Source organism: Megalopta genalis, chromosome 10 (genome assembly GCF_051020955.1).
Source record: "Megalopta genalis isolate 19385.01 chromosome 10, iyMegGena1_principal, whole genome shotgun sequence".
Taxonomy (NCBI): domain Eukaryota; kingdom Metazoa; phylum Arthropoda; class Insecta; order Hymenoptera; family Halictidae; genus Megalopta; species Megalopta genalis.
Window position 1 is genome coordinate 10,804,839 of NC_135022.1, and position 26,753 is coordinate 10,831,591.

The window sequence follows — 26,753 nt, forward strand, 5'->3', positions numbered from 1 at the left end:
ACGTTTTTCTCGTTACCTCGTGAAGTATTGCATTATTTTATTTGCAGTATCTTGTGAAATAATTGTATAATGCAATATAGTGTTTGAACTCACCTGTACACATTGATTTATACTGAATATTTGGTAATATTTTTAATTTACCAGTAGACTGCAGATTTTTATATAAGATAAAAATCGTAAAATATTATTAAATTGTAAAATATTATATAATCGTAAAATAAACGTAAAAAAATAATTGCAAGAAACATTTCGTCTCTTAAACGTTTCAGTAAGCTCAAACAGCGTTTCTAAATGCGTCAAATGTTTTACTGTTTTTTTATTTGATCAAATCAATTCAAAATCTTGCCGTAAATGTACGAAATCCGTAGTCTAGTTATAAGTAGCCTTTATTGCATCATTTATCGAATTCAGATTTATTAATTTATTGCATCTCGTACAGCAATTGTACCGATTGGCGTTCATATTCCACGACAATGTTACAATTAAAAGTTGAAAATTCGGACCGTCTCCACGTCGATTTATAACATGTATTGTTTTAATTAAATAATAGAATTGTATACAAATTAAGTTATTTTTCAGGTTATATTTCAAGTTATTTTTACCGGAATCGCGCTAAAAAACGAAACAACCGAGAAATCAAAATTTTTCGACGACTAAGGTGAAGTGCGTGAAATTTCTGGCGTACGTTTAACGAATACGGAAAGATGGCCGAGCGATTCACCGCTCGCAAGAACCGTGCGTGCGTCTAGCGAAATGATTCGAGGCGTGGGTGCTCGACAACCGAGGACAACTTTCACTTCGTTCGAACGGGCACGCCGCACCGTGCCACTCCACGCACGTCTGTTCCCACAAAATATTTTCGTGCTTGTCTGAGCTACTACAAGACGAGCAACCTTTGTCTTCCACAACTTTTGCTTCCGCTTATATAAGTGGGCGTAACTTCTCTTTTGTTCTAATAAACGCGATGCTTCCCAATTAGTGCCTTGCCGTTACTACAACTTCTTAATTAACAAGCTTCTGTACTTTGACATTTTGGACATCGCTTTCTTTTTAAGGACATGCTCTGCCTTGTTGCTTAAGTAACACAGCTGAATTCTCATAAATTTTAGTACAGTGATTTAGTACTCAGATATTGCGCAATGATTAAAATTAATACATTTTGCCGGTATGTGCACGGCTTGTTTAAAAAGTCTGCTTTGTATACTATTTATGTACTTTGTATACTTTGTTACTATCGATGTTTAACGTTGGCAACGTCTGTGGCCGTTATTTGAATAACCTTTTTCTGGAACAATCAAGATTTATCTTTGATCACAAGAGTTAAGTAGTATATCCAGAGAAGAATGGATAGATCATAATTTTATTTTTTTATGGTGTAAATTAATAAAATCATTTATATACTGTAAGTTATTAAAAATGAAATTATATCGTGTAAATTAGTACAGATAAAATTATATTTAATTAACGCGATGCTTGTAATTCATTATAGATATTCTATAGTATCATAATTTTACGTTTTTTGTATATTATTTGTGAAACGATGCGCAATTCCTTGCTTTCGCTTATAATTTATAATTTTTTGTTACTACGTATTCGTAAAGATTCGAATTCTTTTTTTGTAAGAATCAAATTTGTAAAGATTTTCAAATTCTTTATTTTTGCGCACTATCTGGAATCCTTTAATTTTGCGTATCATTTATAAAAATCATATACAATTTTATTTTGAATCGTGTAATTGTAGAAGAATTCCGACTAACTTCGATCCTCTGAAAACCGCGTACATTATAAAATCATATACAATTTTATTTTGAATCGTATAATTGTAGAAGAATTCCGACTAACTTTGATCCTCTGAAAACCGCGTACATTATAAAATCATATACAATTTTATTTTGAATCGTGTAATTGTAGAAGAATTCCGACTAACTGTGATCCTCTGAAAACCGCGCGAATTAATCGGAAAAACTGGAAATTTGATTTCTACGGCCTCCTTCGCTCGAGGCGCTGCGCGCTGGGTCGAAACGCACGTAACTTTCTAAAGACGAAAAAGACGATCGCTTTAAAAGAAGAACACCGGGGATCCACGCGGTACAGCGAGATTGAACGGATTAGCGAAATCCTGGATCGAAGAAGCCGAAAAGGCCGTAAAAGCTTCCGAATAGCTCCTAACAGTGCCGATCCGAGCGCGAAGGGTGCGCGTTTGACGACAGATTTTGAGACGCGGCCGCGGTAAACCCGCGTAAACCGGAAGGACCTATTCCTAACCGTAATAAATCCACCCTATCCCGCTATGACGCAGACGAATTATACCGCTACCGTATCGGAGAAGCCACGAGACTTAAAAGGATCTGGATCGTTCGCCGATGGCGGACAGGGATTTATATCCACTTGCGATAATTACCAGCGCGTTGTTGCGGTGGACCGTCGACGGACGCAATCGATGCATATGTATAATGCATTTACATCTCTGACAGCCGTCGGGCTGCGGGTGCCCGAAGAACGGACGAAAGAAAGTCAGCGATTCAGTGACCTAAAATTATCGGTGGTATCGGTGCGCCTCTCTATAGTTTCGTCGGAATGGACGCCTACAATCGATTGTTTTCGAGACGGCGCGACATTCGCGTCCAGGCACGATCGAAACCACGATCCACTCGTCCAGGTGTGTCCTCGATGACTCTTACGGTGCACAGTGGTCCGGAGAGCAGTAATTCATGGCTTAAACGCAATTCTTAGACTTTCATATTGCACGATATCAATGGTAAGATCTAACAAGTGAATCTAAAGTAATCTAAATGAGTCCCATAATTGTATTAATCCTTTGCACTCCGCTGTCCCCTCTCGTGGGACATCGTAATTCTAGCATATCGCTCGGATGTCCCCTCTCGTGGGACATTCAAGTTTATTAGTGATTACGGGGAATTGAGTTATTTCAGCGCAACTTTTTCAGACATGCATGTTTCCATGAAGTTTTCTCTTGAAACGGCACAAGAAATCGAATCAAAATATAGTAAAATTACTAAGATATATGCAAGAAATGTCAGCGGGTTTTGACGAGAACGCGAGAGGCGTGTTCACGACGGTCCGAGCACTTCAAAGGCGCCACTCGAAAAGAGCGATAAGGCAAGTTCGTAGAAGAAAGATCGGTATGCGAACATAGCACGCACTGTATAGTGAGATTTATAATCATAAAATCTGGAGGAAAAGATTTTCAAAGCTGAACTCGGTCTGGTTTGAAGCGTCGAGCGGTATAGATAGATCTAACGAGTGAGAAAATCGGAAAAGTGATTCTTCTCTTGGTGAATAAATTGTTTGGTAAAAGTTTTTTTGGTAAATATCATCTTGCGAGTTAGTAATAACAATTAGAAATTTTCAACCTATGTATTTATTCGTATTTTTTATTAGAACAATGGCAAAAACGTTCGAACACGAATGAGTCTCGTGACACAAGTAGTAGCGAAGATGAGTTCCAGATAGACGTTTATACAGATATGTTAGAGAGACTAACTGTAGAAGGTTTTCTTCTACAGTTAGTCTATCGTTTTGATAGCAGCGATAGCGATATCGTCCAAGCAACAAGGCGACGAGAGAAAGAGTTCGCATAGATAGCGATTATAACAACGAAACAAAATTATAAAACAAACAATAACAACGTTATAAAAAATAAAATATTGATTTTTTTGCAAATTTCTCGATTTCAGCCAACTTCATATAAGCCCAATATCATTATAATATGTTAGTTAGTTCCAAAACCGTACTAAATAATACGAGGCTCTGTAAATGCCCGTTTCTGCCGAAAAGTGGCGCCGAGTAGCTGGTAGCCAACGTCCAGAATGGTTCGGAGTGCTAAGGGTTAATACTCGGAAAGGAGTGATTCCTGTAGTCATTTGAAGTAACTTTTTCCTTAGCGAAAATGCAATCCGCGGCTTTGTTTACGAGTTATTAACGAAAAACATGGACGAATGAGAGGCGAGATATGCTGGCGCATGGCGGCCGAGCCAACGAGCGGTCGAAGCCCAGTTGATTGGCTCGGGCACTTATCGCTAGGCAAGCTCGCCTCTCATTGGTCACTGTTTTTCGTTAATAACTCGTAAACAAAGGCGCGCATTGCATTTTCGCTAAGGAAAAAGTTAGGTCAAATAACCTCAGGAATCACCTCTTTCCGTCTTAACATAATTATGAGGCACCCTGCATATTACACTCCATGTTGTTACTGACATCAGCAGAATTACTCGTAATTCCCTTTGAGAATTGATTGCAATTAAATGTCATTATATATTACATTACATATTTTAACAAACAATTTTTCTCTCCCAAATAAGGATCCTTTATAAAACCTCGAAAAATTCAAAATATTAAATCTTTCAGATAACTTTCCAATCAGATGTAGCATTTTCAGTGTAAAACTGTGAAATTGGAATTGCAATTAAATAGCTCAATTATTCCTTACACAAAGCTGTAATGCAAATTTGTGCAACATGTTCGTATGCGCGAGCAGGTGTATCTTATCAGGAATATCAGTTATTCAATTGTACAATCCACATGAAAAAAAATGAATTCGACAGTACAGTAAATTCTCTCGAATTGTCTGCTCATAATAATATGTCTTTGTACATAAAAATGGACAATTTGGGAGGAAGAGATACGATTATTCGAGCCTTGCGACTCGTCTTTATAGTTACCGATTGTCAACGGCTGTAAAAACAAGCCGCGAGGCTCGAATAATCGTACCACCTCTTCCCAACTTGTTCATTTCTGTTTCAATTAGGGAGAATTTACTGTATAGCATTTCAGGATTTTCTGAACCAATACGAACGTTTCAAATTACGAAGGTATTCCTGGAGCGAGAGGTTTGGCACGCGCAATTAGCCCGTTGAAGCTCTGCGCGCGGTTTTTCCTGTTTGCAGCGCGCATCTTAATTAGCGACCGAGAAGCCTCAGATTTTACACGTCGAGGAGAAAGTTGGCTCAAGGTGAACCGTGAGAATGAAACGATGTCGCGCGCGGTGCCCATTGTGGAGACTGCCGGACGCTGTGCCGGTTTTAATGGCATTTTTTCCATTCGATTCATTTGCAACCTGCTCTACCGTGCTGATTATTCTCTCGGGCACCTTCTGGGTTAATATGTAAGCGCATTCCGCGGCTTTTTGCCGTATTTATTTATGGATGCGTTCATTTGACACCGAAAGTTTCAGATTTATGATTGCATAGATTAATATCGCACCAGATGTTCCAGATTTGTTTTTACATAGATTAATTTAGTACCGATAATATTTCGTATTTACTGTTGCATAGATTAATTTAACGTCAACAAATTCGACTGTATCGTCACATACATTAATTTGGCACCGAAACATAGATTTATATTTATATCAGATTTATTGTTACGTAGATTAATTTGACATCAAAAGATTCTGATTTATTATTGTATACATTAATGCGGCACTAAAAGATGCAGATTTATCGTTACATACATTAATATTTGGCACCGAAGGATACAGATTTATTATTACATGCGTTAATTTGGTATCAGACGACACAGATTTATTGTTACATACATCGATTTGGCACCAAAAGCTGCTGGAAATTTAACTGTGCACTTAGAAATAAACTGCAGATTTTACGCACATGTCGGAAATTAAAAACAATAGAAGGACTAAAAGAAGTTCAGAGTGTGAGTAAATGAATTTTCGTGATTTTAAGAAATATTTGCGTTCTGAAATTAAATTAACTTTAAGTGCGAAAGATTCATACAAAAGAAGATAAATTAGTTTTAAGATTTGAGTTGAAGGAATACACATGCGAAAGTTCTACAGGACATAAAAATGTTAGTAAACCTCAGAATTTACTTTATTTTGTAAATCAAAAACTGGTATTTATATTAATTTAGTTTTCGCTATAAGTTGATATGATACATATCTATTTAATTTAAGTGGCGAATTGTGAATGTTGGCAACAATTAAGCGCGCAGTGTTCGAAATTTAATTTGCAGACAAGGCTATACCATTCTCCCGAATTAAATTGTCCTAATTAACATTTCTGATCATCCAGAAAATGAAGCTTCGAATTAATGAAGTCACTGCTAATAAGCAAAAACGAATAAATTCAGTTACATTTGGAACTCTACGAAGTACATAAAATATTCTAGCTTTGCTTAAAAGTTAAAAGGCGCGTGATGTTTTAAATATTGAAAAATATTCTGAAAAGCAGCAAATAAGTGGATAGAGGACATTTTAACTAATGGCGGCGGTGCATTAATTTAAACTTTTAAACGATATGTTCGGAGATGTTTGCGAGTCCAGAAACACAGTACGCGCAACCGTAATTTTCGCGTCTTCGAAGGATAGTTCTGTTTACTCTGTTGAATTCCTTTCAATCGTCGCGTCGTCGTTGTTCCATCTGTTATTAAATTTTCAATTAATTCCCGGCCGTTACGTTAAAAACGTCAGCGACGAGCATTTGTATTGTTGATTACAACGTTGGCGTACTACTTCCCTCAACGTTTCCTCAGGATGATGTACGACTCGTTGTAAGTGGGTTAATCCGCTTTTGCATAACATTACGGTCCTCTCCTTAAACCCTCATTAAATTTCCATTGACTTTTAACTGTTAGAGGAGCGATAGCACTTCTGACGTATGTTACACGTAACGCGAATATCTCTAGTGTTCGAACGTCTAATAATTTTCAGCGAATTATATATTCGTGAAAGCATATAACGCGTATCAATTAATTCTGACGATGGTTGTTCTGCGACCGCATTGAGTAGCACTTTATGGCAACAAGTACGCCATAATTATTGTAAATCACCGTTCAATGTACTTACAATGTTGGAACGCGTGCATTGCCGCGGCAAATACAATGGTATAAGCACAATGGCGATGCGCTCGGTTTAACGTTATTTAATGCCAAACGGTATCGGCATATTATACCAGCGAAAATAAGAAGAAAATGTCATATTAACATAGATCATGTTTCATAATTCACTTTCCTTGCGATTCTCAAGTAATCGAATAATTTCCTCTGCGGTCATTAGACTGCGGATCTTTGTGCATTTATGATTGGTGCGAATTTTTTAAATGCAGGGAATTGTATAAATTGAGTACAATGAGTAATGTGTTCTCGTAGACGAAGGAAACTTTTTCTTAATTTGGGTTTTTGTAAAATTTTGAAGGGGATGATTTAATGCAGGGGTGTCAAACTCAAAAGCTAACTTGGGCCATAATAATAAATAAACAATGCTTAACTTTAGGTGAGCCGCAAAAAAAATCAATGTTCATAGAAATAAATATTTTTATTTTGACTAGTACACTGTAATAAACATATATATAAAGTTAAATTATTGTTTACGTCCTGATACTTGACATCAAAAATGTCCATCTCGGGCCGCGAGTTTGACACCCCTGATTTAATGCATTTACGATTCTAATAATCCTATAAGTAATAAACAATCCTACCAAATCTTACTATTTTATTTACCAGAAACCTATTGATAAGCTTTTCAGTGACTGAACTATGTCGAAGAAAAGCTGGATAATTTTCTTTTAAATGATAATTTCAACTGTACTTGTTACATTATATTGATTTAATTAATTGGTGGAATTATGGTTGAAATTATTGTTCCCTTTTAACAATTTTTTGCAAAAATTCTTGAATGTTGCACTTCGATTAAAAAAAAATCTATTCGAAAACTGTCGGTAGATAGAGTGTTCAAAAATTGAGAGATAATAAAGTAAATTTCGGTTCAACTTTGTTTTTCGTTTTCAAAATCTGTTTCCAAAAATGTTTGTGCAACAATGTGTAATCATGTATAATAATGCGTGTAATGTGTAATGACGAGAGTTGGGCTTGTTTTATTCGAATAACGAGTAAAATAAAACACTAACGAATACAATTTTATTCGTAGAATTTATTCGATATATTCGAAGAATCTATTCGAAACATTTATTCGAAATGTCGTTCGAATAAAATTTGATTCGAATAATGTCCAGCTCTGGTAATAACGCGTGATAATGTGTAATAATGCGTAATAATTCCGTAAATGTTTGCGTAACGTGGCGACTATGTTAACAAGTTCGAATCACGTTGCTTCGAAAACGATGGTCAGAGGTGGATTTCGAGGGCGGCGAGTCGCGGGGGTCGATCGTGTGATTTATAATGATAATTCCCGTGCGGCAAGTACAGCATTCTCGATGCGGTTTTGGCAGTTGAAAGTATGCCAGAACTAAATCTTCCGTTCGACTTAACTCGAAATGACCGATCGGAGTTGCCGTCTCGAAATCGGCGCTGCGAATCGGCGCCCGGGACGCTCCCCGAATTCCTACGATTCGGTGGTTCGAACTGAGAAATCGGTCAAACGCGCGATCGGATTGGATTCTTCCACGTACGTTGCAGCGGTGCCTTGGAAACTTCAAGCCGCCTCGAAATACCCGCTATATCGAGCGTTCACAAAAGCATTCGCAAAACGCTTCTCTTTCGCTGCGGATTGAACCCGTTCGACCTTACAATTAACACATTAACGCAATAACTGCTGGTCTTACGAGGGAACATTTCCAAGTATCTCATTAACACGTTCCGTGCCGAGCTTTTTTTACTCGAATCTTCACACTGATATTTTACTAAAACTTGATGTATTACGTGCAATTATTAATTCTCGTACACACAACAACGTAACAAAAACTTATCAACGCCCATTCTTGCGGTGGAAATTGATTCTTCGGTTCTAAATTTCTTGTAAACAATTTGTTCAGTTCACTAAGTAAACATGCAAGCGTGTACCATCGATGGTACACGTGGCACGGAACGTGTTAATAAATGAGATTTTAATATGATATGTGTACATTACTGCGGTGCTTTGCTAAAGAAAAAATAACTTTAATCTATACAGTTGATCGTAGAGTACCTATACCTAATTTAAAAGAAAATGGGTTATGTCAACCTTGAGACACGCAGTAATCAGAACGTCCGCAGTATTTGGCTCCCAGTAATAGATACATAACCGCAGTAATATATGCACACGTATGGTTTCTTTACATTACGATTTTTAATGGAATTTGTGCTTTCAGAGATCCAATAGTTTGAGAAAAGTAAATATTCAGGTTAAAGAACGATAGGTATAGCGCAAGTTGTCAATTCATTGGCGTAAAGGGTCTTATTTTCTCTGTCAAAGTTCGCCTTCATTGAGAAACTGCAGTAATACCAACGCTTACCCTTGCACATAAATAATCCAGTTTATGCGACACGCGCACCGGACAAAAGTAACTTTAAAATCACCTAGGCCAAGGGTGATGAAGTGGCGTGCCTTCCCCTACTCGCCTTATCCGTTAAGCCGCTGAAGTCTCGCCCCCTTTACGCTTCTTCCCAACCTTCAAGAAAAGAAGACAAAAATTAGAATCTGCACGGAGTTATTTTGAAAAAAAGTTAAAAAACCGGAAAGTTCTGTCCGTTTTTGAATTTGAAATATAACACAATTTTCATACATTTAAAACCCTTTCGATACTACGAGCCACTATAGTGGCCCTCCATAAGATGCCACCGAGGTACTACGAGCCACTATAGTGGCCCTCCATAAGATGCCATCGAGGTACTAAGGGCCACTATAGTGGCCCTCCATAAGTTCGATCGTTTGTAGCGAATAAAGTCAGTGCTTACTGCAGAAAGCTAATTCACCTTATTTTTCTCTCAACAACGGATAAATAGATATGCCTTATTTTTTTCAATTTTGTTCAACTTTATTTGGATTAACCCTTTTGCTACGGGCGGGTTCTCCGCTGCGGTACACCCGCAACGATCGGCGTCTTGTAGCGTGCAGCGATGTCGCAGCGCGCCGTCCAGCAGAAGTACCGCGGCGGAAAATCCGCCCGTAGCGAAAGGGTTAATAATATTTATTGTAGAATATACTTTCCATCGTTACTTATGACTTCTTGCCAGCGCGATGGCAACTTGAAAAAGCCATTTTTAAGAAATGATTTATTTTTAGAGGCGAAGAACTCGACTAGTGCTTGGTTGACATCGGCTTCAGTTTTGAATTTTTTTTCCTGTAAAAAGTTTTGCAAAGAGAGAAACAAGCGATAATCGGAGGGTGCTAGGTCTGGGGAGCATGGTGGATGCGACAGAATTTGCCAGCCTAGCTCTGCGATTTTCTGACGAGTCGCCAAAGCAGCATGTGGTCTGGCATCATCGTCGGTAGCCATGTTTTCACGATCGCGTCTCGCTTAATAATGACACGAGACATCTTTGTTTCAGTTTATTTAGGAGAGTACATGCGTGTAAATGCAATGATAAAGAGAGATAGTCATATACGTCTCGAATCAACATGTGCATGTGGATCGAAACTTGAAGTGACACTATCGGACAGAACTTTCCGGTAGACCTAATATAAATCGAAAATCGGAGAATTCGCTGAATTTACTTCACGAATGCTTACTTTTCATCGACAACATGTTTCATCTCAAAAAATACCAACGCAACATAGAAGCGACCAAATAAAATGGTATCTAATAACGATTTTATATTCACCCATGTCAACGATCCAAAGCATACTGCATTTATTTCTAGGCAATGGATTTCATATAACACATCAACGCGTTCCGATTATTTGAAACATTTCACAGCTTTTTTCCTTCGAGGTAAACAGCACGACGGCCTTTGTCGATCTGCGGATAACAAGGCAGCGCAGAAAAAATTGCTGCGTCAATTTTCGAAAGCCTCCGACCTGGATTGCGGGGAAGGAAAATTCTGCGCTCTCGAAACTGCAACGTTGATAGTTTGCATTCATCGCGGAACGAGACTTGACAACAATTAACAGACAGCTTTGGAACGGTTGCGACATTTCTTTCGTTTCGATTTTGCAAAGCTGCACCTGACATGAAAAACGGCGTCGCGATGAAAACAAAATTTGAGGAGAACGTTTCTAGAACGCTTCACTCTCTGACAATCGCGGAAACGTTTCCAAAACTTGTTGGTGTGGGTGCTTTGCATTTTTATTGTGAGATAAGTCCTACATGTTGGATTTTTTGACTTTTATATTTTGGATTTTTCAATACTCCGTGTAGTTTCTACTTTCATAATTTATAATTAGATCGCAGATTTCATGTATTTATAGGGAAAGTAAGAGTACGTGAAATACAAATCAGTAAAGAGTTTAAAAGAAAAAAAAAATTTAAACATTTAAACAACAAACATATTTTTATCTTCTTTTTTTTTACAATTCATATAGAAAGATTATATTTTGCACAAATATCCGCATTCTAAATTAATTATTTTCTCGCAACATGTTATTGCATGAAATAGTAGATGTAAAATCGAAGACACAGGTTTACTAAAAAAACGTTACAAATTGCAACTTCTCCCAGAACACTGGAAAATTTTTTTGATGAATAAATCTGTTCTACGATTGTTTTCAGTAGTTCTAATAATTTTTAACATATATTTACTCAGAAACGTTTGTTAATATTTTTCAGTTTCATTGTAAGATGTATATATATATATATATATATATATATATATATTTATTACCATAAAATACTACAATATGATATTAATGAAAGATGCAAAAAAGATTTACGTAATTTAAGATTAGTATACAATATTGTACGCACTTATAATGTACTTATAAGATTAATACCAATTACGCGAGCCATTAATGAATGAGGCAAAATGCACTTTCGAAAGAAATTCAAAATAGAGCAAGCGAACATAAGAGAAACTCATTGACGTTATGCATTCTTAGCATAAAACAACCGATCTTCCGAATGTCCTGGATTAGAACCAGAAAGGTCGTTCGATTTTTTCGTTAAGCAAAATAATAATCTATAAATGCGTCGTAAAACCGATATGGACATATGGTATACAGTTATGAGGCTCATCCTCCGTGTCCAACATCGAGATCCTCGAGAGATTTCAGGCAAAACTTCTCCGCATGATAACAAACTCCCCATGGCATATAACGAATAATAACATACGCAATGACCTACAGATACCTACCGTCAAAAATGAAATTAAAAACTTTACCGACAAATACACTCTCAAACTCGAACTTCACTCAAACGTGTTAGCAAACGAACTACTAAACGAGCAGATTGATACGCGCAGACTCAAAAGATTCAAACTGTTGCGTCCAGAGACAAGGGCCATAAAAAGGTCCCACCATTGGGGAAACCCTCTCAGGCCCCAACAAGGGTCAAGGCAGACACCCCTCTCCAAGGGGTGATTCGTGCCTTGACCAATAATAAACAATCTACCTCCATCCACGGGTGCTCTTCCACGACTTTCCAGCGTTGGAAGAGCATTCTTCCACCAGCGCTCGCAGAGAGTACAACACAAAAAATAAAGTTCTCTAAGCCTACTAGAGACCCTTCCACGTCATTAATTTGCCGTAGGAAGCGCGAATCGAGCGTACAATAGTTCGGTCGCGCGTGTACGTTAGGCGACTAACCGAACGTACGGACAAAACACAAACCGCTAGACAATAGACACAGATTTCAAGATACTTTTTCCCGTCTTACCCTATTGACGCGACGGGTAAGAAGGGAGGATATAAACGCGAAGGTACCTTCTTGTCTTGTGATTGCTATGATTCCTTTGACTATCACCCGCGATACTCCGGGACACCTGGTATATCGCGGCGTTGCAACATCTATACATGGGACACGGATAGGTACAGAACAAGTAGAAGCAAGTTCTTATTCTTTTACTGACTAACTATCTAAGGTGCGGTTATCATACTCTTCTACTGATCGCTCACGATTCCCCGTATTCCCCAATAGACACAGATTTCAAGATACTTGATGTGCAATACTAGACAAGTAGAAAATAAGTTGATCTCAAAAGCAAAACGTGATAAAACCTTTATAGCAATTATATCAGCTAGAAGAAAACCAAAGAAGATATGAGCCAGTGGGCGAAATGTCTACATATTATGAGTAAATAGCTATAAAATCTTGCTTATTGTTATTTTGTAACAGATTGCAGATGTACTACTGTGATCAAAAAGTAAGGTGAAATTGTCATTTAAAACTCCCGGACATTAGGAAGGCAGGCAATTGTTTTTTTCCTAGGTTGGTAGGACTGTCTATAACAATTGCCAAGCGTCTGTTTGTTAAAAGGTTTAATTATCTCCGAGTTACACGTGTTTTAGTAAACGATCAAAAGTGAATTTTTCGATTTTTACAATGGGTGATTTTGTTGAGCAAAGAACTTGCATCAAATTTTGTTTGCGGAACGAATATTCTTGTGCGGACACGTTGAAAATGTTGCGGAAGGCCTTTGGTGATCAAACTATGGCACAAAAAAACGTTTATAAGTGGTACAACGAGTTCAAAGCGGGCCGAGAACGCGTTGAAGACGAACCGCGCTCTGGACGACCATCAACGTCTACCGACGAGGGCCACGTCCAAAAAATCGAAGATTTGGTGCTTGAAAATCGTCGATTGACAATAAGGGACCTCGCTAATAGTGTTGGAATATCATTTGGTTCAGCCCAAACCATTTTGAAGGATGTTTTGTGTCTCAAACGCGTCAAGTCTCGATTGGTGCCATGTCATACTGCATTGGTTCTTTGCGACTTTTTTGCCAAAAACTCGACTCATATCGTTCCGCAACCACCGTATTCGCCTGATTTGACTCCGTGCGAGTTCTGGTTATTCAGCAAACTCAAAAAGCCAATGCGGGGACGCCGTTTTGACACGATTGAGGAGATAAAAACCGAATCGAAGAAGGTCTTGAAGGCTATACCGGAAAAAGACTATTCCGACTGTTTCGAGGACTGGAAAAAGCGTCGGAAACAGTGCGTTTTATCGGACGGGGATTACTTTGAAGGGGATGAAATTGATTTGGAAGAATAAATAAAGAATTTACATTTTATAAACAAATTCACCTTACTTTTTGATCACAGTAGTACTTATCAAAATAATAATAAAAAAAAATTTTTTTCGTTATCTTGTCCGAAACAAAAATGTGTCCCATTCACGACGGTTCTTCTCTAATCGACATCCTACCGTATTAAAACAATTTAATCGTCGAAAAAAAAGTCCATCGGTGTTCTCGCGTCCGTTCAAAAACCGACAATGCAAAAGTGTTGAAACACACGACACGATCGTGTCGCTCGACCAAAATGGTGTGCCGCGCGGCAAGAAAAGTCCAACTTTCCATCGGTTGCGTGGCAATTCTAAACTTTTGTCCGGGCGCTGTATGTAGGTACGCGGACGACAAAGCAAGATCCGTGTGAAAGCCGCGCGGCGCGCTCGTGAATGGCCGCTGACGTCAATGCTCGTGGAAAAATTGCGCAATTTCACCGTTCCTGCGCGGACGCGAAATTCGGTTGCTTAGCTTTCTTCCGGAATCGGAACTGCGCGCGCGGAAACCGGAGCCTTTCGAGGAAAGAACGCGCGTTGAATCCGGGGAAATTAACGGGGTCGTTGTTTTAGAATGCGCGTTAATTACGATCCGATTTGCCTTGTAATTCGCGGCCCGCGCTGTAATTTCCCCGGAGAAAACGCCGCCGCGCGTGCTTACAATCGGCCGATGTTTCCCAATTTATCGTTCACTTTTGGTAACGATCCTATTCAGTCGTCGTCCGATCGAAAGGAGACGTTGACCCGACGTTCGCGAGGCAGGAATTCGTCCGGAGTTCTCGGTCTTTCTCATTGATTCGATCGGTCAAATATTTTCTTCTGTTGCAAGTCTATTAATTGAGTTTATAGTTTCAGAAGAAATCACGGGACTTTATTGCGCGTGATGTCTTCTTATTGAACACGAAATTACGATCGTTACTGAGCAATTTATTGAGGTGGATAAAGCGTGCCGGATACCTGTTAATTGACTCTTAAACGGCGGTCCAAATTGATGCGTGAAATTTTCTTACTTAGAGTGTTTGTCTTTCGTAGTAAGACCAGTGGAAATTATTCGATTGTGTTGCCCGAAGGTATATCTCTTGATCCGCGATTGAAATCGTTATTGCTGCTCGACGGTTCGCCGATAGATCCTTGACTGTGTAAATCATGGATTCATTAAGCGATCGCTAATTGTCGGACCGTTTTATTAAGAATGATTAGAAAAGCACAGATAAGTAGTGTGACAAAATGAGAGAAAATTGCGAGTTTGTAAGCCCTGCGTTTCGTAAAAAGAATTCAGAATTAGGTAAATGATGACCTAGTTATATTTTCATGCGAATAAGTATCCTAAATAAATATTCTAAATATGATTCTTCTAAAAAATTTACCTTTTCATAGACGTCCGACAGTCATAAAAATCGATATGTTGTTCGCTATGAGTTCTAGTAAAGCGAATATGAATCGAAACAGTACTTTTTTCACCAGATACGAAATATGACAAATCAATACAATTTAAATATAAAGGTAAATAAAATTTCAATTCCATTTACTTTCAGATAATATGAAATAAGTATACTAAATAATGATGATGATATTAAAATAAGTAGAGAAATAGTTTAGCAAGCGATTTAGGATGTGGAGAATCTGTGAGCCGATAATCCGGAGTTCGATGTGACTCAGATTCGATTGTGTTGCCCGAAGGTATATCTCTTGATCCGCGATTGAAATCGTTATTGCTGCTCGACGATTCGCCGATGAATCCTTGACTGTAAATCATGGACTCATTAAGCGATCGCTAATTGTCGGATCGTTTTATTAAGAATGATTAGAAATGCACGGCTAAGTAGTGTGACAAAATGAGAGAAAATTGCGAGTTTGTAAGCCCTGCGTTTCGTAAAAAGAATTCAGAATTAGGTAAATGATGATCTAGTTATATTTTCATGCGAATAAGTATCCTAAATAAATATTCTAAATATGATTCTTCTAAAAGTTTACCTTTTCATAGACGTCCGACAGTCATAAAAATCGATATGTTGTTCGCTATGAGTTCTAGTAAAGCGAATATGAATCGAAACAGTACTTTTTTCACCAGATACGAAATATGACAAATCAATACAATTTAAATATAAAGGTAAATAAAATTCCAATTCCATTTACTTTCAGATAATATGAAATAAGTATACTAAATAATGATGATAATGTTAAAATAAGTAGAGAAATAGTTTAGCAAGCGATTTATGATGTGGAGAATCTGAGCCGATAATCCGGAGTTCGATGTGGCTCAGATCTGAATCAGTGGAACGTATTACGAAATTACATATCATTTATAAGCGGTTTATTTGGCGTTGCCGAGATCCAGGAATAAATAGGTCGCTGGACACATTTATTTCCCATGTCCACTTTTATTCTGCATGCACGTTAACGATTTCCGCTCCATTGAAAAACGCCGTTCGCCATGACTGCGTTCAAGAGAGATGTTCGGCGACCAGCGATAACCTTATTATACTTTTACTGGTTTATCGTTTTCAATCGTTTCTCATGTTATGATATCTGGGCGTCTAGTTATTTTTACACTAGAATGCATGTTATGGTTACCGGCGAATCCTCATTTTCGTCTACTACGGAGGAACATTTTATTCAGCTTCGTTGGAAAACGTAGTAATAATGTTTCTCGCATAAAACTATAATCACAGTTCAAATAGGCACTTGAGAAAAGTAATAGACGCATCAGAAAGTGTTATTTATGTTCTGCCAGTCGAGTGTAGACGATACTGCCGATGTAAAATTGTACACGTCGTAAACGGATTTGTGCAAAAGCATGCAAAATTAATCAAAACCATCGGAAACTCTGAGAAACGATTGTGGCCTTATTTGCGATACAGTGAATACTGTTTGTAGATAATTGTAGATAATTCTCATTAATTTTTCGCTTGTTCATAAGGGATATAAATTTTCTTTTCTATTGGTAGTTTCATAAATATTTGAAGAAGGGAAACATTTCTTACATCGATTGGATAATTCTTTTACATTGAATACAGAACGATAATAAAATGAATACTCGTTAATGTGCACGTTTTTTTAAATTCTACGATCGCACGTATACCATTAGCGCACAAGAATATGCATTCAACCCCATCAGTATCGATGTACAAACAATGCAATATAACAAAACTATAAACGTCTTAATAAAATCGTCCCGAGTATCCAAATACACACTTGCGGGCGATAGGGTAATTGGTGTAAATTATACTTGTTATAAATTAATCCACGATTGCTTCGAACAATTTGTGTTGGCGATGTACAAAGTTTGCACTTCCATTTTGTTTTTGTATACGCAGTGTACTGTAGATCGAAATAATAAAGTGCTCATTAACATTTAAACGATCGTACAGCAACTATGGAAATGCATTTAATCGCGAGGGAAGCAAGTACAATAAACTTCGAACTATTACTGCTAATCCAATTCCATCGCAGAGTAAAAATAATAAATAAGCCTTTCACGAACAGCTTGTTTCAGCAATCAAGCGAGTTTCCTTTTCTCGTGGCCCGGTTATCTACACATGTCATTTGCCACTTGTTTTCATGTTCACACATCAATTAAAACAGTTGATACGCATCTCGGCGCTCTTTACGTAACAGGGAACTGCACAAAAAACCCATGTAGTTCAGGATACGCAGTATCTAAAAACCTACAGTGACCGTGAACGTTCCACGTTAAAGACTTTCGCTGCTATCTTGACCGTGCTCCACTTCCGATGCCCACGGGAGTGGAAGAGGGGGCGAGAAACGGAGATGAGGAGATCTCGAGGCTCGAGACAAATCTTCAAAAACTACTTTCTTTAAATCGCCATTTTAATTTGTACATGAAAACCCTAATTCACCGTTTCTCGTCACAATTTCGTCAACGAACTTGTAGCTTCAAGTTTGAACGCAGTCGACAGCCGAGAGTTCGAGCACGCGTTCGCGTTTTGCAGAGAAAGTATTTTGATAATTTTTGAATTCTAGTCTGATACGTGATTTATTTGTTCATTCGTTTACTTGATAGATGAAGAACATTCGAACGAAAATTGTAAGACAAGACAAAGTTGCCTAACTAGGTCGCATCGTGAGATATAAATATCGAATTAGTTATATGTCAGTTACGTTTTATGATATGTTGATCGTTTTGTTTGCCTGTTGATTGTTTTCACGCATAATTAATTTCATATTTATTCTTTTATTTATTTTATTTTTGAGTAAAAATATATTGAATATGTCTTATTCGATAGATATAAAGCTAATTAGGCACGAAAATAATCTAAAGGCGCAGCAATTTGTCACCCCACAGTAACCGACTCCACTATCATAGTAGCAGCTAATGTTTTTTTGAAGGAAAGGTAAGACCCTGCCCTTTAAAGCGTGACCATAAATAAGAAATGAAATAAAAATTGAACATATTTAATTAGATATAACTAAAAAAATATGGTCAATAAAAAAGTTAATAATATAAATAGTAATAATATTGATAATATATTTGACTAATATTATGTTAAAATTATATTAAATAAATATTAATAATAAAAATAATAAAAATAATAAAAGTAAATATTAAATATATAATATTATATATATATGACCATATATATTATAGTAATATAATAGTATAATAGATACAGTAATAATATTAGTCAAATATATAACAATATTATTTTTAAGTAATCAAATTCCATCATTCGTCACTAAGTCAAATTAAATAAAACAACTGCAAATAATATAAACGATTTCAGGCGATTTGGACGTAGACCACTTCGAAGCTGTGTAGCCATGCCCAAAAAATGAACAAATGGTACAAAACATAACCATAACCTATATGTTCAATTAACCGTTAGTAAATCAATTTTTCGTTACAGGTATATTTTTATAAAACGACTTTTTTCCCCGTGTTTTCGATATAAATCTCCCACTGTACGCCGCCGTGAACTTTCGCTGACATCCGGGGCCCCGTCTAGACTTCCGGTATTCGCGGTAGGTAGACCGCGATCGCGCGTCATTCCCCGACGAATATCGTGATTCAACCTCGCTCCGTTTACGTCCCATTGTGGCTCTCTCAGCCGATGATTAAAGAAAAAGAAAGTCGGGCCCACGCGGCCCGCGGCGGCCGAAGTATTGTCCGCTGGACCCTGGCGCGCGGGATCGGTCACGGATCCAGGTCCCCGTTGCGGATCCCGCTCCCAATCTTCGTCCTCGGGGGAATTTTCCCGCGATCGACCTAATCGTTTTCCTTCGCTTGTTCAAGATTTCGCCGGCGCTCCGAGGAATTTCGATTTTTCTGGCAGGTGACAGGCCGAGCGGACCCGGCGGAGGGTTTTTGGTGAAAGCTGACGACCCTGAGAGGGGAGAGTATATAGAGTGCGTATCGTTTCTGGCGGGCTCACAACGAACTCACTTGGCGAACCCGTCGCTCTGCCTTTTGCCCGTCACGTTTATTAATTGGTCCCTCGGGTACCCGGAGATTCCCTTTCGTTTCATCTTTCTTTCCGTCTTTTATTTCTCGTCTTCTGGGCGTACCCCTTCGCGAGGATCACGGCCGGTGTCCTCGAAGCAACCACGGAGCTGCGAAGAACGGAATCAACAAGTGCCAAGTGTGTGTGCCAATAGGATTATTTGCCTGCCGGACTGCTGCGGAAAGAAAGGTTTGTGAGCTACGTTTGTGATCAGTGGTACAGGAACTCTTCGCGGTCCCATGTGCCGGTGCGGAATCCGCCGGCTAAGTCTGGGATGCTTTGCAATTTGTTGCATCTTTTTTCGATAATCGCACACATTCCGCACGCTACTGGTGGATTTATGTATATGGTTCTTGGAGTGACTCGTGTCTCCGAGCTCTTCGGAGTTTGCTTTCGAGAAAGATGAAAAAGAGGGTTTTCGATTGTTGTACGAAATCCGTTCCTCCTGACGTTTCTATTTAGCATTTTGATATCGCTGGTATCGTAAATGTGATTTATGCTCGCGATGGTCCGAGGATTGTGTTTGTCTTCTTCGTGTTATTGCCGCTGGAAATCGTTAGATCACGTTCCAAAATCATCTCTACGTTATCGAATTTGTTTACATTTATAGAAACTGGTTCAAGTATAACTGGTCTATGAGCCAATTTTATACAGTACTATCCCGGTTCAATTTCATACAGTAAGTTGTATAAAATTGAAATCTAAGTATGACGGAACATCTACTTTCTGTCTAACGTTTAAATGGTTTCGAATGCAAAGGGTTAACTTTCACTTGAGCCAGAAGTTGCTGGGAGACTGGGGTTAAAATGATTTGATTTTGTAGGTCATGTGCACCATAAATGTACAATGTCTATTCGGTATTATCGAGTCTGAGCAGTGACACGTGTAATATCCAAGTCGTCGGTAAAAATGGTGGACGAAGAAAGTGTTACAATCGTCGGATGGAAATATTTATTAAATTAAATTTTAAACTCCTGAAAAAGTCGCACTATTTTTTACCTGGCCACAGATTGTTCGGTTTCACGATCGTGACTAGACTATGGATCTTTATGGAAATTCGAATTTTCGTATATTATCTAACAAAAATCAAGATCAGAAATAAATTTATAATAATTTATAATAAAATTTATAATAATTTATTAAAACCAAGAACGTCTTATCACAGAAACGGAACGCAAATTTCATCACTGTCTACGAACGTGCTTGTTCCTTTGTCTTTTTTAATGGTATGCGCATTGAAATTATGACGAAGGTATAAACGAAGTTTAGTGCGTTTTTCGAACGTACAATCGTTACACTCTACGTACCCCATACATTTTTCATTTGACCTACTGGCATTGCATGAATAAAGGCATACCGAGCAATAACGCTCCTCTTCATTATATATTTTTCGTTCTTGTTCTTGTCCCCGTTTTTATAATTTTGTTCTTTCAAATTTGGATTACGTGCCTTCTCTACAGTTCTGTCTTCAATACGCTGTTCCGATTCTTTCTTTCCCTCACAAATTGTGAACGGAGACGGTCGACTTTCTTTTATTCTTCTTACCTGTATTCGAGTCCGTTCGAAGCGGAGCTTTATGGCAATTTCATTTTGTGCCGAAGTATTTCGATTTTTCATAGATCATCGGAATAATGTTACTTTCGACTGTTGACGCGACGATTATATCTAACCGTGATTTAGATCACAAATTGCAAATTTTCGCCGACGAGTAGTAGATGAGATTAAAACTAGTTCTCGGTAATTATGTACAGAGTGGTTCCTTTAACACGACTACTTTAAATATTTTTGTTATCGGATTGGTCACAATTTCGTTTTATTCTATACGATACGATCTCTCTCTCTCTCTCTCTCTCTCTCTCTCTCTCTCTCTCTATACATTTCCATGGTATTTTCCAATATATATATATATATATATTTCCATGGTATTTTCCAATATATATATATATTGGAAAATACCATGGTAATGTACTTGAAAATAAGATTTAGATATCGGATTGGTCACAATTTCGTTTTATTCTATACGATACGATCTCTCTCTCTCTCTCTCTCTCTCTCTCTCTCTCTCTATACATTTCCATGGTATTTTCCAATATATATATATTGGAAAATACCATGGAAATGTACTTGAAAATAAGATTTAGAAAAAATGAGAAGTCGCTTAAAAAAATATATATATATATATATATATATATATATATATATATATATATATATATATATATATTGGAAAATACCATGGAAATATAATAATACCATGAATATATATATATATATATATATATATTGTTTCGTTTAACATGACTACTTTAAATATTTTTGTTATCGGATTGGTCACAATTTCGTTTTATTCTATACGATGCGATCTCTATATATTTTTTAAGTGACTTCTCATTTTTTCTAAATCTTATTTTCAAGTACATTTCCATGGTATTTTCCAATATATTTTCAAGGTCAGCTTCAATGTTCTTTACGTTTTTCCTATCAGCCGCTAGGTGTTGATTTCTTCATTCGTTGAAAAGCATACAAATTGTTATACGTAAAAATAATTGAAAGTGATATTGTAAATATAATTGACAGAAAGGACATTGAAAATGTCAAATGTCGTTATCCAGAAGGACCTTCGAAATTGTATCAACGGTAATAACAGAGAATTGTTACCAATACGTTAAAAAAGAAAATAATTAAGACGATCGCATCAGCATGTTTTTCGTATACTTACGTACGATAATATTTTATAAACTAATAGCCTTCTCAGGTAGTTGTATAGAAGATCGGATAAAAATTAATGGTTTATTCGTAATTAGTACACAGCGGATGTTAAATGCTTATAAAAAGAAAAACGAGTAAGTCAAACGCAAAATAACAAAACCATTTAAACAACTATAAAATATTGTTGTATGAAGATCAACTCGTTAACGCGATTAAAAGAAAAGAAATGAATATTTACGTAGTTTCTGCATAAAAATCAACGAAGACCGTATTCATTTTGAAAAATGAGCATCTGACGTATGAAATTGTGCAACCGATCAAATGAATTCAGTAATATTTATTTATTAATATTTATATATATTTATTATTTTAATTTATTACACAATTTTTGTATTTACCGAAATTATTAAAAGATACAATTCATCTTTACTTCGTGCGAACATCCGCAGCCTACTCATTGCATATTCGTACCGCTAGGACACGTGCACATCAACGAGAATTTCGCATTCAAGGTTTTTTGATAAAGTAACAGTGCCTATTATGAAACACCGGTCAATTGCGATCACTTCTTGAAACGGCAGCACAAGAAATACAATAAAAACAAAAAAAATAGATAGAGCACATGAAAGCGGATGTACAAATTTTACCCACACCTTTCAACGTTGTCCTTTACAAATTCGCTCGTGCAAATATCGTTATCTAACAATCAGCTGCGAACAAGAATGTATATTCAAATACGATTCTCTCTAAGCAAGAACGTACCGTTCCCATATTGTGTACTTCGATATATAATTTTACAACACGAGAACACGTTGTTTACAAAAACGATGTCCCAAATTAGCTGCACGCTCATACTTAACTATTCCATCCGTATCATGTCGTGTTCATATTAAATAAATATTTCGAAGTCCACGCCGTTATCTCGAAAAAATATTCAACAGTGACACTTTCCGGTTGCAATCGAATCTGCGATAATCCTGTCGCCCCTGAAGAGCGTTCCACAACAGGTACTTCTACCACACCGTTTTTGCACCGTTTGCAACATTGCTATCTGCGAGGCCGTGTTACTTTCGACCCCGGTCTGCCCTATCGCGAACGATTGTTCGCCGAGGAGAATGTAAAAGTTTTCGGGCAAGGTGGCTCGAGCTGCCTCCCGCTGATCTTCCGCTTCCTCCTCCCCACCCGTGCCGCCGCTGAATACTCGTTGAAAAGGTAAAAGGGTATGTGGGGTAGCGAGTCAGTGTGTCAGCGTTCTCACGTCTCTCTTCGAGGCGTCCTTCCTTCGCCGGATCTATGTCGAGAATAAGGCCGCGTGTAGGCAGAGAAAGATCCTCGCGCGGATGATGAAGAGAGAGATGTAGGTGGTTGCTCTCCGCGCGGCCATTAGACGAAGACCAATTCATTCTGAATCTCACGAGCGAGCGCGCCGCGCCGCGCGATCCGTACTCAATCTTCATCGCTGTATACCAGATGAGCACCGCGATAAATGCTGATGATTTAAACATGCGATCGGAAGACGGCCAGTCGACTTTTCACCGTGATATTCACCGACGACCGAGACACTTTTCCGCCCCGCTTCATTCTCGGCTCGCGTCCCGTGCTTACAGCGAATTCGTGTTCCTCCTTTCCCGAAAATTTGAACATGTGTCGCTCGTTAAGCCGTTGCGATCGGGCCTGGTCGTTTCTGGGCCGCATAATTTCGAATCGACGCGCGATTCGCTTTCACAAAATACGTTCGAGTCCAGTTCAAATCTTTTTGGTGAGCAATGGATTACGGAGTTTCATGCAAAGTAAGAGTTGTCTGCGTTGTTTGCGAGGAATAGAAACTAAACTTTCTTTAATCAAGTTAATAGATTAAAAATATGGTATATTGATAGTTTTGAGTTTTTTCAATCTCTCTTCTAGTTTACAGAAGAAATTTTTCTCTTCTGTTTTTCAACGAGAAATAGAAACTGAACTTTCTTTAATCACGTTAACGGATTAAAGATAAGATATATTGACAGTTTTGAATTTTTTCAATCTCTCTTCTATTTTACAAATGAAATTTTTCTCTTCTATTTTTCAACGAGGAATAGAAACTAAACTTTCTTTAATCACGTTAACGGATTAAAGATAAGATATATTGACAGTTTTGAATTTTTTCAATCTCTTTTCTAGTTTACAGAAGGAATTTTTCTCTTCTACTTTTCAACGAGGAATAGAAACTAAACTTTCTTTAATCACGTTCATAGATTAAAAATATGATATATTGACAGTTTTGAATTTTTTCAATCTCTCTTCTATTTTACAAATGAAATTTTTCTCTTCTATTTTTCAACGAGGAATAGAAACTAAACTTTCTTCAATCACGTTAATAGATTAAAAATATGATATATTGACAATTCTAAATTTTTTTCAATCTCTCTTCTATTTTGCAAAAGAAATTTTTCTCTTCTATTTTTCAACGAGGAATAGAAACTAAACTTTCTTTAATCACGTTAACGGATTAAAAATACGGTATATTGACAATTCTAAATTTTTTTCAATCTCTCTTCTATTTTACAAAAGAAATTTTTCTCTTCTATTTTTCAACGAGGAATAGAAACCAAACTTTCATTAATCACGTTAACAGATTAAAAATAAGATATATTGACAGTTTTGAATCTTTTCAATCTCTCTTCAATTTTTACAAGGCAACCATCCAATTTTGTCATAAATGCATAAAATCCGCAGTCTAGTGATCAAAGTTCTTCCAAGGTATTTCAGAGTTGGGCACAAGATAATCCGATTAACGATTAACGACCATAACTAGTTAGTTATTACAACTAATTCATAATAATCCGGCGAAAAGTAATTTATAACTAATTTATAACGACTAACGAGTTATAATCGTTCATCATTAATAAGATAACTGTTTGCCCAACACTGAGGTATTTGCCTCCTGCTGTCCTTGTTTTCGTAGTAAGTTATTCCGATTCATGAATATTTGTAGTATTTAATGCTCTTCGAAGACGTCTTTCGATTAACATAGAAAAGATTGAGTTATTGATTTTTAATTGGATTCTTCCATATAAAGATTTTTTGGGACACCGTAACCGTTTTCTGAACATCTCGAACCTACTTCTCCAGTCCGGTCGACACTCAACGCTGTTTAAAAAGCGATCGTTATGGCTCCTATCTGCTTTCGTTTCACACGTCAATTACACCAATCGTGTCCTATTCGCAATTTTGCATCTCGAGCAAGTACAATTTACAATTTAGAAAATCTACTCGCTTACAATTCACTCGCAAAGCGATTGTATTCGCAATCGCAGAGGAATATAATAAATTTTGGAGTATCTAAAATTAGAAAAATTGTTGCTACACGCATTAATTTTAATTTATTAATATTAATTATAATTAAATAAATTATTTAGACAATCAACTAAAGGGAAAAGAAGAAAATAATAGAAGCGAAGATATTTAATAATTTTGTCGGTCCAAGCATATCCATCCTACCGCGAACGATTGTTCGTATCTTCGTCCGAAAGACTAAATTTTCCGGTCGCGGAGCCATCGTAAATCGTTTCTGCGATGACGTTTATTTTCAAAGTAGTACCCGGTTGAAGAGAATGTCAGCCCGTCATCGAATTTCAGTGCTGTGTAGCGATTTCGGAGCAGTTAGAACGTCGTTAGACTGTTTCACGGAATCAGCAGGATCGCCATCGGGAGCATTTTATCGGCGACCGAGGTTCGCCCCTTTAACAAGCGAGACGAATATTCATGAAAGTTCCTGGGCAACCACTCGTGTCCACGTGAGATCAATTTTCCGCAGCGCGACGTCGCCTTAATTTCCCGCTTTCTGCCCCGTGCCGGCAGGAAATCACGGAGAAAGGAACGCTGTGTGTGTGTGTGTGTAACGAAAAAGCGCTGTACGAAATGCACCTTCGCGAAATTTTTGCTTGTACATTCGTCGTTGGAACTTGTTCAGGAAAGCGCGCTCGTTTCCGTTGGATTTTCAGTCGGGCATTTTAGTGGACGATCAAAAGAACTTACGTCTATAGCCGAACTTCGATCGCGATTGTACGAAGAAGCCGTGCTCAAGAGCATGGAATAGCAATTTTAAGCGCCGTCTGTCAGATTCTTTTCATTCATCTGCATACACAGGATGAGTCCTCTAACTCTTTCATCTTAATTTTTCTTGCAATCTACAGTACACGTTTGGTGCAAAGTAGCGCGTACACGGCAACAATTAAATTTTCTCTATTTTCCTGTTTTATCAAAATAGAGTCTCCTTGAAATAGAAGGTCTCCTTGAGCTTCGTTTTATTTTTTAGCTATAATGTCCAACATTCAATCGTGCCATTCGAAAGTTCATTGAACAGAGAATAAAGAATTATTAAGATGCAACGGTTCAGAAATTGATGTTCATCGAAATATTCTTTAGTTGATTTTTAATGCAAGAAATGTTGAAAATATTCTTCATACAATCAATGCAAGTTGATACATGCGTAAGTGTTTCGTGTGATGTCAAGCGATTTGCAGTCAAAATCATATGTCGTTAAGAACTGCTATTATGCATCGTTTAGAAGATAATCGACGTCCTATTAAAGTAATAATTTATATCGTGTTTTGAAATAATGTAAGTTTGAAATGTTAAAGAGCTCGAGAAAGTGAACAAACAATGTTTAAGACGTCGATTATTAGAGATGTCTCTATTATTTAAGATGTCGATTATCTTCTCAGCCAGTGATTGAGCAACCTTTTACAGTAATTAT

The 26,753-nt window shown here is 37.4% G+C and overlaps 1 protein-coding gene across 1 annotated transcript in view; it reads left to right on the forward strand.

Moving 5' to 3' along the window:
• Positions 1-19,225: 19,225 nt before the first annotated feature.
• Positions 19,226-26,753, forward strand: part of dyl (transmembrane protein dusky-like) — a 73,410-nt gene continuing 65,882 nt past the window's right edge. The window contains exon 1 of the mRNA XM_033469750.2: positions 19,226-19,498. The gene's annotated coding sequence lies outside the window, so the exon portion shown is untranslated. The remainder of the gene's footprint in view (positions 19,499-26,753) is intronic.